The following is a 16,061-nucleotide window of genomic DNA, read 5'->3' as shown; positions in this document are numbered from 1 at the left end:
TCTAGAAGCAGTTACTTTTTCTTCTCACCTTCGCTTAAAAGGCAGTCAATTATTTCCTGATACCCTCTTCTTCTTCTATTATGTTGTCCAAAGCAGCCAATAATAACCAACACGTGCTACTTTTCACCTCTAAGCTCTAGAGTCACATGGTCTGATTTTCAAGTTACTGAAAGCAGCAGTTTTGCCAAGTATTTTTCCACTGCATGATATGGATCTCCAGCCATCCAGGGGAATGTATCTGCTTTTTGCCACTTGACCACGGAGTCAATGCCACATATTTTAGGGTTCTTTTGCAGGACACCGTACTGGTACTAAGTATAATAGTCGAGTTTAGTCAGAAAAATGTAAGCCTCTTGTGGCAGATGCAATGTAATGTGTTCACCAAAGGATCTATTTTCTATGGACACACGGGAAGATCATAATCCCCTCTCCTCTGCAATTTAATTGAGGCCATAGGACCAATTCTTTGTAACGAAGTGTAAACAGAAGTATTGTACTCACCTTTGATCCAGGGAGGTAAGAGTACGTGTATGTTTTCTTTTGCCCCCTCTTCCATGGAGATCTTGAAGGACACATGTTCCAGATGGTAGCCAGAAGATAGAAACCACTCAGCCCATGACCTGAACAAGAAATGACCTGTATTTTGTTATACTAGCCAGGGTTTGAGGGTTGTTTATTACTGATACATACTCATTCACATTCTGAAATACTCAGAGTATTTCATCAGGGAGGAATTCAGTGTAAGGAATTAGAAAATTATAAAACCAGAATCACTGGGATAGCCAGGGAATGAAGAGGAAGGGTGCTCTTGCTAACTTTCAGGATAGGTGAAAGTGAAGGCTCACCAGGACATCAAGTTGCCACCGATGATCTCAGCTGCCTACAGCACCGATGGGGGTGAGGCTAGGAGGATGCTCGGAAGCTGACACATAACCCCAGGTCTGCTTTCTGCCAATGCCCACACACCTGCTTGTAGCTACTGATAAGGAAAAATGGCTTTTTCCTTCCACTTTCCGATGATGGCAAGAGCATCTCTCAGTGGCACATGGTACCCAGAACCCCACTGCCAAAAGAACCTGGGAATTTGGTTGTCAGGCTTTCAGCCCTTATGGGACAGAAGGGAGCTTAGAAGGACAAAGATGGTACTTACTGAGTCTCGATGAAAGATGTCAGGCACAAATGCTTCTTGTCTTTCCCATAGGAAACCCAAACGGTCATCCCTCCATAACTCATTTCCTTTTCATTCTTGAGGACAGATGTTGATCAATTCTTTATTCCCGGGTACCAGACATTACCAGGAAAAAACCCAGAAACTTGTGAATTGATTTGGATGGAATGACAACAGAATCAATAGCAAATAAGAAAGTTGTCCCCATATATTTAAGTTAGATTTCAAGGGTCCTGTTCATGGAATCTGATGATTCTCTCTAACGGCTGCCCTAGTTTCTTCCCCAGCTGAAGCGATTCTCCTTCCTCGTCTACTCAGAGTGACCATGTAGTGCTGCTACAAGTGACAAGTGACAAGCTTGAGCTCAGGTCCTGTCCACATAACCAAAAAGAGGAGGATTTGATAATGATCAAAGTATCATTTGATCATTAAATAACATCATTTAAATAACCATTATCACGGTTATTGGATCCATAGAGATTGCCAATAATGTGTGTGTGTGTGTGTATATAATGCAGTTTAAAACAAACATATATACATCAAATTGGTTGTGTAGAGTTAGTCAAAGTGTTTCTATATTTTATTCACTCGGCTTTGAGCATGGCTTTTGTGCTTTGGCAGAGCTGGGATTTCTTTGAGAAAATGGGGCTTATGAGTTCACATAGGGGCAGAGTGGGGAGTATTGTGTAAGTGAGGAGGGGATGAGGTAGACTCGGGTGTTAGAAAGGACCTGTTCAGCCAGAAGAAAAGGATACTCAGGAAAGGGAGGGCCAGACCCTGGTGTGGTTTCATCTAGAAAAGGCACAAAGTTAAAACCCCGTGGAAGATTAAAGACATCCTCTTGATATTTATTTTCCTCATCAAAAAAAGGTAAGACTATTGTGCCTATGGTAAAAATAATAGTAGAATGACTCAGACTTATTTACAACCATCAAAGAAATGAAAGATATGGATCATGTCACTAATTAATCTTATTATCATTATAAAGTGGTGACCATATCCAGCTGAAATGTTGTGTGCATAATAGCACAATTATGGGGGATGTGATGATGTAACAGTTGCCAGTGCCCAGTATTTAGCCTCTCTTTTCCATTCCCACCCACCCTGATCTATGGCTATATTTAGTTGTTTTACACAGTGTACCTGGACCAAAGTCTATTTTACAAAATTAAAAGAATAGAGAGAAGTTAGTCTTCATAGAAAAACCAAGCTCCCTAAAATCTATTTCCCTTGGTTACCCATGTTCCTTCTTGGTAAATGTATTTTCTCCTACTTTGCACCTAGAATCATGGATGGAACACAATCATGAGTTTATTTTGTGTAAAGGGAAGTAGAGCATTGAGCAATCATCTAATGAATGCAGTCAAGATGGTTAGTGAATCTGGAAAATTCCACTCTCAAAAAAAATTTACTTTCTCTACTCTGTAGCAGATTTCCTCTTGGCCTTAATTATCCACAGAGTTGTCCAATTTTCTGATAGTCTTTACCATTGTTGACATCACCTTAATAATTTATTTAATGGATTTCATGGGTTCATTTGGGAACCCTTTATTCTAAGGGCTGCTTTTATAAATTATTCAATAAGCATTGAACACTATTCCAGTTATCTGTTGCTGCGTAATAAACGACTCCAAAACCTAGTGACTTAGTGCAACAATTTATTATTATCACTCTTGGTTCTTAAGGTCGATGGCTTCTGCTGCTCTTACTTGAGTCCCTCATATGGTTGCAGTTCTATGGTAGCTGAGGCTGGAGCCAGTGAAAGGTTTCCTTATTCATATGTCTGGTGTGGGACTAGTCAGGAATCTTTTTCTCTTCACATAGTTAGCTTGGGCTCCCTCAGAGCCTGTTGCTCTCTTGGTAATCAGCCTTCTTGCATGGTGACCAGCTTCCCCCAGTGCAAATGCTCTAAAATCCACATACAAGTTGCAAAGCCTCTTAAGGCCTAGCCTTAGAAGTCATATAGGTCAGTTCTTCTACGTTTTGTTTCTCAAAGCAGTCACCAGCCAACCCAGATTCCAGGAGTTGGAGAAATAGAGTCCCTTTCACAGTAGGGGGATGGCTTGTGCATTTGAGGAAGGACAGAAATGATGGCGGCTAATGACAAGCTATTGAAAGTACCTACCATGTGACAGGCACTATGATAACGTGCCTGGGGAAACATGTTGAATTAAACAGGCATGGTCTCTGCCCTTGTGGGGATTAAAATCCATCTTAGCTTTAGTGTTTACTTGACAGTTTTCACAATCCACTGCTGAGCTAGATAAATCTCAAAAACAAGTATATTTGGCTATTAAACTGGTAAGCGGTAATATGATAATTTGTGGTCTAGTCATTTTGACTTCTTCAATAACCACATTGAATGAAATTTGTGATTATCTGATCCATAGCTTGTGTGATCCATTTGATGAGCTGATCGGTGCATGCATTCTCTAAAACACCTAAGCAAAACTGGGATGTCATCTGTTGCTTAACACATTGAGTTCCTGCTGTGAATGGAGGCTAAAACTAACATTTTAAACTTGTGGTGGGGAGTATCTAAGACACCGAAAAGGCAGATTTTTGTCCCTGGTGAGCTTCCATTCCTTTTGACCATGAGTAGGTGGAGCAAGCTGTGGCCATTACAAAGGAAAATGTGGAACCCAGAAAATGCAGAAGAAACGAGACAGGCCGTGTTTTCCATCTCCCTCTGGAGAATTCTCTTTTGGAGAGAGATAATAGACTATTCGCCTCAGTTTTCTTCCCTCCTATGTCATTAAAGGAAGGTGATCTAGGTTCGGTAAGTAAAAGGAGATTTCAGGACAGGAATGTTGACAGAAGAATTGGTGGTGCTCAGCAATCCTCAGGTCTTATCGTTTTTGGCATAGTTTAGGTCCATTTCACGGTAACAGCTCTGAGGGGCTGGGGGAGGGGGCTCATGATGACACAAGAGATCCCTTGACATTTCAGAAACAAAGGTCAAAGCCTGAAAAGGCCCCAAAGCAGGCAGAAATTCCTGCACACGCTTGTCAATTCCCTGCCATGAAGCTGGTATCATATTATGCCGCCTTAGATTACGTCTGTGCATCTATGTTATCTCACCTGCCATGAAAGGACATTACAGGGGATATTTTAGGTAAAACAACAACAATAATAATACATACTTTGCCTTAATTGCGTAGATATTTTGAGCAAAACTAAATTTTGGCTTAAGTGCCATATAACAAGGCTCCTCCATTAACTTTGACTTTGTGACTCGTACTTCATCAGATTGGATACTTTTCTCACACTACTGAATCTTGTGTCCCTTGGGTATCATTTGCTAAATTAAACTTCTTTCCACTTTTCATGCCAGTTTATTTATCTGTCTGAAATGCCTGTCCCTATGCCTCTGGAAATTCGTAATAAATTTTAATTATACCTTTCTCTTCATTTGGCCAGTGCATATTTATTTCAAGTGTTTTGGGCTATGTTGTTGTTGTGCGCCTGCTGATAGATGTATTGCTTTATAACTTTTTGTGGGCACCTGATTTGCCCACCTTCTTATCAGATGTTAAACTGAATGGCAGGAGCTTCCTTATATACAGAAGTATATGCACATGCGTATGTGTTGTATATGCATCCATACATGCAGAGGGCACAACATGCTCCATGCTCTACTTTCTTTCTGTTAAAATCAAGCATATTTTGTAATTACCTGATGAATTGGATTAATACATATGTGTAGTGGGATTATTCTGAGTTTTAAAGTACCTCAACTACATATTCACAAAGATGAAAATAATCTAAATTATTGCTCATCTTTTCTCTGGGGAAATTCTTTTCAGGAATTCACGATAAACCAAAGTACTTCAGCTATGTGAATAACTGTGATTGATTATTTGTGGCAAACATGATATTTTTTCTTGAATTATGGAAGTCTTACTCTTCAACTGAGGCTACCAAGCCTTTGACGTTTCATGTCAGCCTTATGGGAGTTTATCAAGGTTTTAAAAAATTGGAGAGGACTATGAGCATGACTTGGACGACTTAAACTCTTCCTTTATAATGTATAGCTATCTCCCTGTTCTGGCTCCTAAATGACATACAATATTTATTTATTTATTAGAGAGAGAGAGAGAGAGAGAGAGAGAGGCAAAGTCACAGGCAGAGGGAGAATGCCTGTCTCCATGCAGGGAGCCCGATGCAGGACCTGATCCTGGGACTCCAGGATCATGCACTGAGCTGAAGGTAGATGCTCAACTACTGAGCCACGCAGGCGTCCCAGTGACATACAGTTTAAGTAGAAACTTGTGCTTGGCCTCAGGAAAAATCTCCTAGCATGTGTCATCACCACTCTTCCCTTTTCTAACCAATTTGCTGTCCCTAAAACCTTTTCATATTACAAAGTTTGATGCTGCCACAGCCTATGTGCTAGGTCAGGGGCACTGCAAGTTGTCTGATTTTAGGGTCACCAAGAAGTATTTTCTATCCTTCAAAAATCATAAATTATCTTGACATCCCTGATATTACAGTAACATGAAATAAACCTTTCTTCTCCTAATTAGGCTTATACTGAAAATGCAAATCCTGCTGGAAGCATTCATATAATGATGGGTCCTCATTCACATAAGATGATCATGACTGATGGCAGATCTTTTTTTGAAAACAGGTTTTGATTAGGGCAAAGTAGTGATTGAGTTTGGGACAGTGGTAGGTCACTGCATTCTTAAAGCAGCTTGTTCAGAAGTAGAATATTGATACCCCGTGGAGAATCCAATATGATCCCTCGATGTGCAGAAAGGAGATATTAAGTCTTCTGTTTATTTTAAAATTTTCATCTTAGGGGGCACTTGGATGGCATAGTGGTTGAGCATCTGCCTTTGGCTCAGGGTATGATCCCTGTATCCTGGGATCAAGTCCCCCAGTGGGCTCCCCACGGGGAGCCTGCTTCTCCCTCTGTCTATATCTCTGCCTCTCCTCGGTGTCTCTCATGAATAAATAAATAAAATCTTTTTTAAAAGGATATATGTATCTTATATATATATAAGCTCACAGCCCAACATGGGGCTTGAACTCATGACCCTGAGATAGAGAGTTGCATGCTCTACCAACTGAGCCAGCCAGGTACCCCAGGGTTTGTATATTTTTGATGCACACAATAAAGTAATACACATGTAATTTATAAGTAAAAACAGACAAGTTGCATATACCTTAAGTATTTTTACTGATAGAACTGTGTGATCTGAAAGCTTAGCATCCACTGCTTATGCAGGGTAAATATGGGTAAGGTTATTGTGAATCTACATGGAAGAACAGGAAATAGTTACAGAACAAGTGTTTGCAACCTCAGAATCCTCACTGCAGTTATTAGTGATTTCAGTTATTGGATCAATAGGGAGTTTACTAACTCTCAACCTGACGCCAGTCCCTTTTAAGATGTCAAGAAATTGCTCAATTTTAGGATGTTGACCAAAGAAAGTAGATTTTAATCATGCTTTTTTCCCTCCTATTTTGTTTTCTCAAGGGTCTCATGGGAACAGAAAGTTTTGAGAGAGTTTACTGTTTGTGCAAGATGACTGGTTGGGTAAAGAAGTCCAAAGTTTATGATCTGCAGAACAAATAAAACCTGGGCAAAGGTAACTGAAACGAATGTCTCCCATCTTGTCCCTTCAGCCTGTCTAAGGGGATGTTTGCGCCAATGATTGCATAACTGAGAATCTAATCTATGTGTGTCAAATGGAGAGGAGGCACATTTTAGACTCCTACTGGTTAAAAATAGTCACTGCCAGTTATTCTTCTTGGTTTGATAGGCAATTGAATTGTGGTGTCTATACAGAAAGCATATGAAATATCTATTTGTTGATGGGATTATTTCTAAATATCCAGGTGTTGCTTGTCAGACAGCATCAGAGTAGCTAAAAATTCTAAAAAATTAGAATTTTTTTCTCCTTCTCCTAAAGTAGACACTGCAGAGCTCTTGGGAAATACTAAAGTAAGTTTACCAGTTCATGGCTACTCTGGACTTTTGTGGTGGTGATGATTAATGACATCAAGGACCATTGGCTTGTTCTTGTGATTACTCCACAATAATTATAAGTATTCGGACTGGATGACTTCCAGTCTAAAAGACTAGACAACTAGACAACTAGTCTTTTAGAAGATAACTTCCAATGCATAAATGTTGATGGAACAGTGGAAAGTTACTGAGTGGTTGAGGTTAAGAACTTACTATTGGAGAAAAAAAGAACAATGCTTTGGGTCTCAGAGATCCTTACTGATGAGATATTGACTGAAACATTACTCTTTAGTTTGACTTTTCTGTTGTTGTTGCTTTTGTTGAAACTTGAAGTTTTTTAAGCCAAGTAAAGAGGCATTTTATATAGAACAATCATGAATTGTGATAAGGAATGAGCCAGAAGCCCGTTTTGGATAGAAGCTAAATAAATTAAAGAGGTGACCTCTAATTTTAAAATTAGGTACTGGAGAATTTTATAAACTTTTTACAAGTATATTTATCATTCAAGAATTACTTTCTCAAAGAAAATTTTAAGGAGGAGATTAAACATGAAGAACAAACCAATCAGAGTGAGATCCTCTGCCTAAATTTTGGATGGCTGAAGAAATCCTAATTGATTTGATAATGTGTTGCATGAAACCCACACAGAATTGTCTCTGCCTGTGTATGGTATACTGGTAGTTAAAACTAGTTAGTGTCCAGATTATCTGAATAACCATAAGTTTGTGGTTATAATTGTTTAAAAAGAAAAACCCCATAATTTTCCAGTGTGGAAAAGACAAATTCCAATTTCTAAGCCTAAGCCTTGCTATGACCTATTGTTTGGAATTTCACTCATGACCAACTATTCACATGGAAAAACTAATTACAGTATAAATTTAGCTTAGACATTTGGAGGTACTTCTGTAGACTGAGACACTGGGCTGAGTGGCAAATGGGTTGGTAGTTTCTGGACTCTTCCAAAGTCCAGAGTAGACAATTATCTTTTGGAGGTTATAAATTTGTCATTTTCCCCCCTGGAAATAATGACCTTTGGAGGGTCCATCAACTCTAGGATTTTCTCAGCTATCCATCCAGGGCTTACAACATCAAGTGTGTGAAATTATCTGTTCTGCCTTTAAGAGGAACTACTTACTGAGAAGCATTGGTGACTGGGGATAGGTGTATACTGAGATAATGTGAGTTGCAGGAGTAGAGATGATGGAACGGTTCATGATTCAAAAATGGGCTTTGATTACTGGGCATTTACCCCAAGGATAAAATGTAGTGATCCAAAGGGGCACCTGCACCCCAATGGTTATAGCAGCAATGTCCACAATAGCCAAACTATGGTAAGAGCCTAGATGTCCATTGACAGAAGAATGGATAAGGAAGATGTGGTATATATATATGTGTGTGTATATATATAACAGAATACTACTCAGCCATAAAAAAACGAAATTTTGCCATTTGCAATGACATGGAGGGAACTAGAGGATATTATGCTATGTGTAATAATCAATATGAGAAAGACAATTATCATTTGATCTCACTCAGATGTGGAATTTAAGAAACAAAATGGAGGATCATAGGGGAAGGGAGGGAAAGATAAAACAAGATGAAATCAGAGAGGAGACAAACCATAAGAGACTTAATCGAAGGAAACAAACTGAGGATTGCTGGAGGGGGTGGGGGGCAGGGGGATGGGGCAACTGGATGATGGGCATTAAGGAAGGCACGTGATGTGATGAGCACTGGGTGTTATATAACACTGACCTCTAGCTCTGAAACCAATACTACATTATATGTTAATTAATTGAATTTAAATCAAATTCAAAAAACAAAAATAGGCTTTGAAACCCATGGAGCCTATTAGATGGGTCAATGAATAATAATACAAACAGTACTTATAAACCCAAGAACGTGAAGGCATTTGATGAAGAAGATGACAGAATGGAAGAGGAAAAAAAAAAAAAAAGGGACAGCCAGAAGGACAGAGAGGGACAGGGACCAGAGGGCCCGAGCCCGAGCACGGCGGAGGCGCACGGCTGGCGGGCTGCACGCTCAGAGGGCCTGGTTTTCCAATCTGGCACTGGGCTTGATGAGTCTGTTTATTCAGCTATGGTATCAGACGTTCCCTTTTCCTGCCCGAAGAAGTCCCCTTTGAAGAACTGCTCTGCTGGGGAGTAGCTTCCCCTTGGACGGTGACTCCTGTTTGCAGACCTAAAGGGAAAGAACTGGAAAGGCCACGAGAATGTTCTTTAAAGCGATATTCCAGCGCCACGTGAGGGGAGGATGAAATGGCAGTAAAAGATTTATTTCCCGGTTGAGGTATTTTTTTCCCCTCTCAAGTGAATGTAGCACTGAACAAAGGTGTCACATGAATGCGACAGGGGTCAGATGTTCTTGGGGACCTCCGGGTCTGTGTAGTGGGGTGGGAGAGAGCACTGTGCGGAGCGGGAGCCCTTCCAGCTTCTGTAGGCCTGGAGAGAGTGGGGGGCACACCTGCTGGAGTCGAGAGAGAGTCGGAGCGAATTCAATAGGCCCCGACACCTAGTCTTGCAAGTCTGTCTCTGCAAAGGAATCGCTGGTGGTGACTTAATCAGAGCACCGGCCTATACTTTCAAAGCCAAGCAGCAGAGAGAACTTGAGTGAATTGGGAGACAATATTCATTACCAAATTGGGTAAATCAGAGGTCAAAAATTTCACTTGGGGGCTTTACTATTAATTTCTTACAGCTCAGCGGCACTTTTTACTTTTCAAAGTAGTTTTTCATCTAGCCCTCACATTAACCCTGTGAAGTAGCTCATGTTGATGTCAGGATCCTGAATTTTTTCTCTTTGGAAAAAGGATGGGGCCAAAGAAAGGGAGATGGTTCCCTAGCTCATCACTGACAGGGGCAGGACGACAACCCAGGTCTCCTGACTCCGGGACCAGGTCTCTTTTCTCTGTGTTCTTGCGACCTATACAAAGTGACGATGGGAGTTTCAGAAAAAAGGAAGGTGACATTCTCCATCTCCTCCCAGGCATGTAGAAAGTTGCTGTGACTTTGAAGCCACTGCTTTGCTGTGTCCAAATTCTCTCTCCGGGACTGGCCTTAGGGAGGAGATTCAAAGTGAAACCTTCAGAGGGGGAAGTCTCATTCTAGTCACTGTGGCTGCCCATGCCTCTGGTGGATTTGTTCAATCTTTGCCTGTACCACATAAAACAGGAGCTCTCCAGAATGAAAAGGGTTCTTTGTTCCATCTCTGAGATGAACCCTTTGAGTAAGAGATGCCACTTCACGGTGAGGCCTGGCTTTTCCAGGAGAGGGGATGGGACCCACATTCTCTTCTTGATTCCTGGCTGAGACTCGATGGCTCACATTGACTCTGGGGCCTGGAGGTAAGGTTCGTGCAAAAGGGAACTCGGGGCACCAGCAGTGCTTGCTTGAGGGGTCAGAGTGAACCAGAATTTCCTTCCAGGGAATACAGATTTATGTATGTCAGGGCTCCAGGGAGAAACTCAAAAGAGGTCTTACCTACTTGCTGCCTTTTCTGCTTTGACACACAGAGCCTTCTATTTTATCTATTTCTGGATGGTTGTCTTCTTTCTACATGTAGATCTGCAGTCGCCCAACATTAAGCTCTATCTTGTCATTATTTGTGTCCTCTAAGACTTCCTAGGGTTTAAAGTATCTGATGAATGAATGGGAAGCCATTTTCAGCCAAGTGCTTATTCCAGGCTCTCTCAGCCTATAGTTCAAATCCAAATCACCAGGGAAATAGGCATGTGTACTTTGAAATAAGTCTCAAGATGAATCTCATGTGCACCGAAGTTTGAGGATTATTGTTTTATCCCTTTTCTCCTTAGCTCGGACCCCTCTTGGTAATAGAACAACGCTATAAGCACAGTCTCAGATTTGTGTGATGTTTTCTAATTCACAAGGCTTTTTTCACACATTGGTCTAATTTAATACTAACGTGATGGGGCTGATTTAACAACAGCCCTCTGATTTGGATCCCTTTCCCATTCACTTTTCAGATGAGGAGACAGGAATGAGAGTCTTTGGATCACATGACAAGTTCCCGGCAAAGCCTGTGTTCATCCCAAGTTTTGTGATTCCAGGTACCATGCTTTTCCCCCCATTACCCCTGTGGCTCTATACCTTTGTGAGTGTTGCTGTTATTGGTGTGGGAAGTGTTATTCCTGATAATACTTACTGTCTACATAGCTGGGGACAGCTACTGTGATACATGTATAAAGTCAGGAGGAGCTAACACTGTGTATTCCTAATGAAGTCTATGGTAGGATAAGTGGCTAAGACTAATAAGGAAGTGTCCTTTCACGCAGATATTACAGTATAACATTTTTGGTCAGTATCAACTTGGAAAAGCAGAATTGAGACCTAGTGAAGGATGAGGGTTCTTCGAGAGAAGGACATCTGGTTGTTCACCTGTGATTAAACCATATTCTCCTGACTTCATTTAACCAGGGATGGAGAAGGGATGGGACTCAGGCTGAGACCCTAGGAGTTGCTCTGTGACCTGGAGTCCCAGGGATGATCAGGCCAGCTCTACTGGCTGTAGAGGTTGGCTGTTTGAAATATCTGTGAGGTTCACAGCTAGGGCCAACCAAGACAATGAGGAAGTGGTGTGGACATACAGAATGTCATGAAGGGGAGTAAGTCTCATCTCATTTAATTCAAAATGTCCCGAATGCTCCAAAGTTCTAGAGAGCATGTAGTCATGCTTCAATGATGATTTAATGGTTGCTAGAATATTCTAAACAAAACTTTCTGGATGGCTGTTTACTCTCTGATTAGTTACAACATACAGACAGCCTTCAGAAATGGAGACTTGTCAACTAAAAGAAAAGGTGGGTCTGAAACTTCTGCTAGCACCCAATTCTCTCCCACTTAGCTGCGGAAGGACCTCTAATTTAATCATGGAGTAATAGATGATTGATATGACTGTACCCTGATTAAAAAAGGTTTCATTTTACTTGTGCATGGTACATGGAATTAGTTAAGGGTTGCATAGGAAAAGAAGTGATGGGCTATTGTTCACATTAAATTATAATGACAGCCTTCCTAACCACTGTGTATTTATTATGTAAGAAAAGAAAATGTCTAGTAAAATTCTGTATAGGTTAATAACACCTTCATAATATACTCCTTCTTTTCTATTGACTTGAATAGCCCTCCTACTGACTTTTAATGGATTATTAGAGTTAATTACATCAATTGCAATATAATTGATTCTTAAATACTATGTAGAAACCTCATACAATTATGGAAAAACAAAAGTTATCTAGACATCTCAGATCAAAAAAGATTTGGAATTCCTGCACATTTAATTTCTGATAATCACTAGTCAGTTTGGACATTAAGATTGCATGGTGTCCTGTTTTCCCTTTGCTAGGTTTTGACAGAATTGATAGTTTTAAAACATTTAACTCAATATGCATGGAAATATAAGATTAAAGCTGTGAATGCAATTTTTTTCTAAAAAAAAAAAAAGATCACTTCATGGCTTAAAAGCTGAAATGTGTTACCTGCCTAACATTGACAGAAACAAACTCAAGGGAAAATCAAAAGTGGATTTGATGTTGAGTTTTAGAAATCTCTTCTCCACGGGTGTAAAGATTCCTGTGGATCTTAGGGTTTGTTACCTGAGGGCTTTAAAATATGACAAGGGGATGAATTGTGCCTAAAGGGGCAAAAAACCCAAATTCCTTGCATTTTATTACCTAGTCACAGGCTATGTATTCTAATGTCAAAACCACTGGTTGAAAAGTGAAATATCATTAATATCTGCTATTTGATGTCATATATATCAAAAGACGTTCCTGTAATAGAGTTGTATGAATGTAACCTTTTCATTTTTAACTGATTTGGGGAAAGTAGTTTGTGGGTATTGACACAGTTATCAATGTGAGTTTTCTAAAAGACTCTGCTGCTTCACTGATACAGATTTCTAGATCATTCTAAAATGGTCAACAAAGAAATGTGTCAAAGCTTGATGCAGTGGGAAGGTCACTGGAATGGGAATCAGCAAACCTGATGTTTTCTGTTACTATTTAGCTTGATAATTTAACCTGAGTGGGCCTTAAAGTTCTCTTCCATAAGATGAGAGAGTGAGCAAGCCTCTAGGCTTTCCCTACTGTGAACTCTCTTGCCTTTGAACTCTTGGTAATCTTATTTTCTATAGTAATTCATTTGATTCTTAACATAAGCTAACTTATATCAATATGTATATTGTACAAATCAATATGCCCTATATATATATGGATATATGTCTCATCTGGTTAACTAGGTTATGCATTTCCAAGGACAGGGACCATGCCATATGTCATCTCTGTGTGCTTATCTTATAACATTTACTATGGTATCCTAGTAGAGAATGGCTACTGTTTGGTTGGCTGAGCGGCCAGTCAAAAGGAAGTATTTCCATTTTCCCCTGAAATTCTTGATATAAAAAGAATAATAACAAAATATCCTACTCATTATAATAGTTTAATTTTCAAAACTGTTGTAAAGTTTTATTTTATGAAATTTTCTGCTTTATTTTTTTAAAAGATTTTATTTATGTATTCATGAGAGACACCGAGAGAAAGGCAGAGACACAGGTGGAGGGAGAAGCAGGCTCCACACAGGGAGCCCCATGCGGGACCCAATCCCAGGACCCCAGGATTGCGCCCCAGGCCGAAGGCAGGCGCCAAACCGCTGAGCCACCCAGGGATTTCCAAATTTTGTGCTTTAAATCAGATGAATTTAAGATGTAAAATTTGATTTGCTGTTTTAAAAAATAAATTGCAATGCAATTCCAGTAATGGAACTTGAGCAGTCTATTCTAAAGTTCATCTGAAAGAGCGACGCATGACAATAGCTATGAAAAACAAACAAAAAATTTAAATGAGTGAGGACTTGCCCTGTAGTGGTGGTCAGAAGGAACTATTCATCTTAAGCAGTATACAGTTGTGATATAGTCCATGCACAAGTGTCATGATAGAGAAATCAAATAGTCAAAAAGATTACAATCCTAAGAATATAGGAGAGTTTAACAGATAATATGGAGGGATTTTGAATCAGTGGCTGAAGAGCGGACTGCTCAATAAATGGTGTTGGGACAACTGGCTCTCCATCTGGACTCCTACCATACACAAAAGTAAATTCCAGATGGAATAAAGCTCTAAACATAAAAATCAAATCTATACAAGTATTGGAAGAAAATATGAATGAACCTTTTTTCTTAAAAAAAAATCATCTTGGGTCAGACATTCTTTGTAAACAAGATGAGAAACCCAGGAGTCATTAAAGAAAACCTCACAGAGTTGACTTTATAAAAAAAAAAAAAAGTAATAAAGTTAAAAGAGAAATGACAGATTGGGACAAAACACTCGAATCATACATTACAGAATAAAGGGTGTTACAGTCCATTATTTAAAGAGTGCTCCCAAGTTAATGAGAAAAATAAATAACATACTTGAAAATGGCAAAAGATAAAATAAGCAATTCTCAGGCGAAATTGCAAGTGGCTAGCAAATGGCTGAAAAATATGTTCAACCTCATTAGTTGTAAAAAAAAAAGTACAATAAAAGGACATGAGCTGTCTTTTTTTTTTAACCTATCAGATTGGCAAAAAACTAAGGGACCTGATTTGCTATATCAGTTAAAATGAATGAATATACCATATAGGCCATGAAGGAGAGATGTCAGTAATATGTTGGTAGGTTAAAGAAGCAAGTTGTAGAAAATTGTACATTATATTATGTTACTTTCATAAAACTTCTTAAAAAACAAATTTAAGTAGAATTTATGTTAATAATTAATTATTTATGCATTACAAATACCCAACATTATCTTATATGGTAGCTATCTTTTGGAATAGCACTATAATGAGAGTAAGCATATATCTGTAATCTTTGGATTACTTTTTGGCTGGAAAACATTCCTTTTATTATGCTTTATTTAACACTCATCAGGCTGAATAACTGATCCTTAAGAGACAGTTACAAGTCATTAGTTCAGGGGTGTAATTGAATTGAGTATTTTATTAATACAGAGCAGTATTTTATGGCATTTCAGTCAGCTCTGATTAAATTCTTCAAATCAATCCTGTTGAATTGGGTCATTGAAAGAGGGTTCTGGCCCTAACCCATGGCTGGGGTTAGGATCTGGTCAGGACTCCTTTAATCTTTAGGTTCTTGGGTTTTGTGCAAGGACTGAGGTAGAACTGCGTCCTCTGTCAGCTGTGATTATCCTGTGTGACATCCAAGGACACCCCATCTGCCCCAGGAACATCCAGAGTGTTAACTAAATCACAATACCCTGGAACCCAGGCCATCAGCACTGTTGAACAAGTCAATGTAAATAAAGTCTTGTGATTAGTTTGAACTTGCTTTCAAGTTGTTTGTTAGCAAGGAGTTAACAAGTTCAGACCTTTGGCCATCTGGGTCTTTAAGGAAAGCTTTTTTCCCCATTCCAATGACTTCCTGTTCATGGGAAAATTAGAGGAAATGAACCTCTAACAGGAGGATGAACCCACCCTTTTCCAGTCGTGTGGCTTAATTTGTCAGGTGTAATATTGGCACCTGGTGGCTTGTATTGGCTTCCTGCCCACCCTTGCTGGGGAAGTATCCACATACTTGCAATAGGCGGTAGAAGACTTCAAAGCCATTTGTAAGAGAAAGGATATTGTCATTAAAGAACTTAATGGTGAATACTCCCATTTAGTGATGTCAAGATAAAAGGAAAATTTTAAAAACACATTATCTAGAATTTTTTTCTGATGTATCATATGACCTGTTAAAACAAAGTAATGTAGTTGATTTAGTAACAATACATTTTTAAGGATATGTATTTATTGACTGAGTGTTTAGCTTTCTTGCTTTTGAGAAATTAACAAAGGTGTCAATTATTTATAAGAAGATAATGAATTGCTTCTTTAAGGATA

General features: G+C 39.4%; 1 long non-coding RNA gene across 6 annotated transcripts in view; it reads left to right on the top strand.

The window, feature by feature from the left end:
* The window catches only part of LOC125755397 (uncharacterized), a 147,990-nt gene that overhangs the window by 25,044 nt on the left and 106,885 nt on the right, over nucleotides 1–16,061 (top strand). For all 6 annotated transcript variants that reach the window (XR_007411837.1, XR_007411836.1, XR_007411838.1 and 3 more), the window contains 2 exons: nucleotides 6,654–6,765; nucleotides 11,149–11,232. This is a non-coding gene — a long non-coding RNA (uncharacterized LOC125755397). The remainder of the gene's footprint in view (nucleotides 1–6,653; nucleotides 6,766–11,148; nucleotides 11,233–16,061) is intronic.

Source organism: Canis lupus, chromosome 7, assembly GCF_003254725.2.
Source record: "Canis lupus dingo isolate Sandy chromosome 7, ASM325472v2, whole genome shotgun sequence".
NCBI lineage: Eukaryota > Metazoa > Chordata > Mammalia > Carnivora > Canidae > Canis > Canis lupus.
This window is presented reverse-complemented; position numbering and strand designations above follow the sequence as displayed.